Source organism: Cynara cardunculus (genome assembly GCF_001531365.2).
Source record: "Cynara cardunculus var. scolymus isolate 2C chromosome LG 14, CcrdV1, whole genome shotgun sequence".
Lineage (NCBI taxonomy): Eukaryota > Viridiplantae > Streptophyta > Magnoliopsida > Asterales > Asteraceae > Cynara > Cynara cardunculus.
In genome coordinates, this window is record NC_037541.1 from 11,136,087 (window position 1) to 11,141,425 (window position 5,339).

The following is a 5,339-nucleotide window of genomic DNA, read 5'->3' on the forward strand; positions in this document are numbered from 1 at the left end:
CCCAAGTCTATATATATATATATATATATATATATATATATATATATATATATATATATATATAAGACCCATGATTCAGAGTTATGCTCGTAGATACTTTCTAGACTTAGAAGACAACTCTGAATTCCTCTTATTCAGAGTTAACTCCAGAGTCTAGAGTTATTTTTCAGTCTAACAATAGAATTCCGAATTCTTGTGTCATTAGCCCGTGTAATACACGGGTCCAAACCTAGTGTGTATATATATATATATATATATATATATATATAAGACCCATGGAATTGTGATAACTTTAAAAACTAGTACATAATTTGTTCATCAACTAGTTTATTAGCTACCAGCTACCTTATCTGTCACTGTCATCAGCTAGCTAATCAGCTATCAGCTAGTTTACTCACATAAAATGCGAAGTAAAGTTTAATATTCAAATATTGAGAACATGAATAAAACTCTATTATTCAAAACACCAAAAAATGGATAAGTTCCAATATACCAAAACTATAAATTATGAATGCATTCCATACCCAAAACAACACCGAAACATATATAATACACTATCCAAAAGCAATACATTTTAGTGACGGGGAAGACCCATATCTATTGAATGCGGCGAGCACAGAGTAAGTCATACGTCAACATTACCGAGTTTCTCTCAAAGTCAATGGGCTTCATATACGACTCTTCCAAGTACCACCGCAAGACTCAAGCTTTGTATACGACTCCAACGAGTACCACCATAAGCATTAGGGTGACCATGATTCCTACTCGTCTTCTAGACGAGCCTCACACAAAAAAGTCAATAGTCTCCATATGCGACTGATATACATATACAATTGCGAAACCCTAGCTTCGTATATGACTCATATGAGTACCACGACAAGTTTTCCCAATCATTGACTTGGTGACCGCTCACTAGAAATTATTGCAAGAACATTAAAACTTCTTGCTTAAACAATAAACATCGACCCATTGTACCTAGAGTCCGACTCTATGCAAGTTCACCTCCGCAATACTAGATCACATCGACAACTCATAGATCCGGGGTCTGATTCTAAGTGAGTCTATCTTCACAATACCCAGAATGGCATGATAAAACTCATATGCCTATTGATCTAATGCATCACAATGTAAATTTACATGACTCCAATTAAATGACCAACGCACTCAAAACATGTAATTCTCAAACAAAATGCAAAAAATGCAAATCGTGTCCAAAGTTCAACATTGAGCAATTTAAACCATAAAAATATCCCCAAAACTCAAGTAAGCCAAAAAAAAAATCGAACCAATAACTCCATGCTTGTTTGACTACTCAAATAAAAGTCAACATAAGCAATAAAATGCATTTAAACAACGTTTATATAAATACATACTCCAAAAGTATAATTAATTCAAAAACCCATCGTTGACCGGGAAAAATCATACCATCTATATTTTCAAAATATCTCATAACACAATAATATGTATTTTTCAAACGGTTTATAAAACCAAATACACTAAAAGGGTACTAATTATCAAATAATCTTCTTTTATATAATAAATCATCAAAAGAATACACTCTTACGATTTATTTATCAAAATGTTCAAAACCCCCAAATATAACCATTTCACAAGATCTTATAAAATCAGATCTACCGCAGTTGCAAATTTCATCAAATAATCAACGCATTTGATAAACATCAAGTAAAACACTTTAAGACTTCAAAATAAACATTTTTGACATGTACAAAGTTTTCACAAGACAACTTGAAATCACTTTGTCAGGTTAGGTTCAATCTGGATCTCCAAACCCAAACTCTAGCTTCCATTGGGAAGACTTGCGATCCTCTTATCAGACCCCAAATCTATGAAAAGTCGCATTGAATAATGTTCTAGAGATTTCTCCGTTTCTATCGATCGTTTCTCGGCCATTTTCTGACCGTTTTTCCGACTTCTTCCTGAAACGTATTTTAATAGTAACAACGGAATTTTGGGTGTTACAAATATCGATTAACATATATTTGTTTCACAATATTCTTGTTACACATGTATTTGTTTCACAATGTAAACATTTTTTGCTTCTTCGTGAAACAAAAGTTACACGTAAAAAAGTTTCACATTGTAAACCTCATACATATGAAGCAAACACATTGTGAAACAACATATGTTCATCAATACATTAAATGCTAGCTTTAAATGAGAAAAAAATCATGTAAAACAATATCTTAAGATAAAAGTTCTTACAGTTATCACCATATGGAGTTCTCAAATGAGTGTCGGTATGTAAACATATTTCTGTCTTTTGCAAGCACACACATTTTTTGTCTGTATGTTCTTGTGTATCAATAATTCATTATTACCTGCTTGTTACATGTATATAATTAAATTGATCCATGAACAATAATCGTAGGTCACCAAAAATCAAAAAATACATACTTTATTTAAAATAACGATGACAACTCGTAAGGGCTAGGTTGATTTACACTTTGTAACGGGTTGGATTGGGTTGAATTTTTTTTAAACCATTGTAATCATATTGACTGGTTTAAATGCTTCAAATCGTCTAACCTAACTCGCATACACCCTTATATCCCTTTTTGGTCCACTATTTTCGGTTCACATATATGAACCTCTGTGATTCACATGAATAATGGTTTAATGATTAAACTTGTTTTTTGTCAAATTGTTTTGTCTTCCATTCTGTTGGTTAAATAATTGAAACTGATCGAAATAGCATGATTGTATAATTAAAAAACACAAATACGTGTTTGATTTTTGGATTGTTCTATAAAAATATCTATTTTAACTAGGAGGACAAAAACTTTTGTATCGGACGGGAACCTAATATCTGAATCCGATTTATATATATATATATATATATAAACGAAAGGGACATCTGATAATTTTCTCCTAGCTTGCGGAGCGGCATACCGAAAAAAGGGAAAGAATGAATTGCGCCCCTAGGCACAAGTCATCCTCGTACCGGGCTTGGACCATGTCTCCCGAACAATCTCAGTACATATGGCGCAAGACGATTCCACATATCGAGGTCGGAATGGGATCGGGTGTTTTCACGTCTCACCGTAGTGCCCGGTTTGTCTTGATTTCCGATTGATGAACAAGAAGGAAAATGGAATTCTTGGATTTTCTGACTCGCCCCCGGCTACGTGTCCTTTGGACCCTTCGCCCGCCCGCCACCAGTGGAAGCAAGCACCTTGAAGGGAATTTCCATCGCGAAGGATTCAATCCAGCCACAGGTTCCCCTACGGCTACCTTGTTACGACTTCACCCCAGTCGAAGACCCCACCGTGGTATGCGCCAATAAGACCACCAAAAGCCTTTGTGGCACTAGTGGTACACAGAAGTCATGGGTATATATATATATATTGGTAAGTATTTGAGAAATAAAAAAGTAATTATAGCCCTTCATACGGTCAAGATTGGTCAAACAAAAAATAAAGGGATAACTTCGTAACTTTACAAATAAACGGCAAACAAGTGCATATGTGAACCCCATAGTTCATATGTGAATCAGTTAATTAGTTCATTTGTGAATCACACGTATTCATATGTGAACCAGTTATTAGTTCATATGTGAATCACACGCATTCATATGTGAATCAGTTAAATTGTTCATATGTTAATCACACAGGTTCACATATGAACACATAGTTCATATGTGAATCACAAGGGTTCATATATACATCTGTTTTGCCGCTTATTTGTAAAAGTTAAGAAACTACAACTCTATCTTCCACATACCCGATAATCAATTATCCGGTACTTCATAGTCAAGGCCGCAAATCTTGACCAGATGAAGGGTTAGGATCACTTCTCTACTTCTCAAATATTTACCGTTTCTCAAATAAACCTATAACTATAGTATATAAATACATATGTATACATATAATATAAAAGATAAGAAACCAATGAGTATACATAATACAAAAAATATAATCAATCTTCAATAAGATGTCGTTTAAACGTGAAATTGACATACAAAAATTATCCCTTTTTTGTTCCACCAGTTTTTGTGTAATTTTTATTAAATTTGTGTAACAAAAATAATTGAATAAGGGTTTAATTTTCTTTTGAAAACATTTTTTTGTCAAATTGTTTTTTTCCTTGTCCTCTTGTCTCCTATTATGTTATGTTAGAGGCCGTTTACCTAACTGCTTATAAGCGTTTAATTTTATGAGTCAACACTATAATTTATTTTACCGAATAAGATTGTAGTACATCAAAATGATATCGTATTCAACAATTTACCCGGTAAGCACTTACCCGGGCAAGTGTAGTCACCCTCACTTACCGAATAAGACTCTCCATCTTTATCATTGTTCTTACCGGGTAAGATTTTTGACCCTTGTCATGTTCATCCGGTAAAGAAAATTACCCGGTAAGCACTTACTGGATAAGTGTTTAATAAACGGCCCCTTAGTTGATTTAATTGAAATTGATGGAAATAGCATGATTAAGGAAAATATAAGAGTAAATTCTTGAAGGTTTGTTGTTTTTAACACTTTTTATCCTTGAATTTTAGAAAGACTTTTTTTTTTTGTCAATATGGTTTCTACTTTGTTTCTTTTGTCGTCCCTAAGGCTGTGTTTTGTTCATGAGACAGTAGAGGAGAGATTGGGAAAGAAACTTACTGTTCTACGTTTGGCACGATATGGGACATGACAAAAACTTACTGTTCCAAGAGAATTGAGACAAGGTGGGACAAAACTCACCATCCTCCACAACCACCGTCGACCACCTACCATCATCGTCCATCGTCACGTCCATAACCACCACTGACCACCACTACCACTACAACTGTTGGCCACCTCCACCTCCTTCTCTATTACAGCTACTTGCTCCACCACCTCCACAACCACCTTCGGCTACCAACCACCATCGTTACCATTGTAGGCCATCTCACCTCCACCATAACCACCAACACCATTGGCTACCACTACCACCGCCCATCACCAACTATCACTTCATATGGTTCTTACATTAACAAAAATAAATTAACAAAAATATGGGAATTTTTTGGTTTTGTAACTCTTAATTAATGATATGGGAGTTACATAAAAAAGAAAATTACATAAACACTTTTTTCCACTTAGTTCACATATGTTCGTGAAATTGTAAATTTATAAAATTAAATTTTTAATATGATAAATCACAACCGTTTATTGTAAAAATCAATAGGCCAGATTGGTTAACAAAGTTAACACAATAAACTTGGTTAACATTTGAACCAACCCTATATATGTATATATAATATAAAAATATGGTATAATATATTTTTATTAACTTTTTAATGGACAATTATATTAAATAGTAAAAGGACCAAACGATCCTTTATTTAA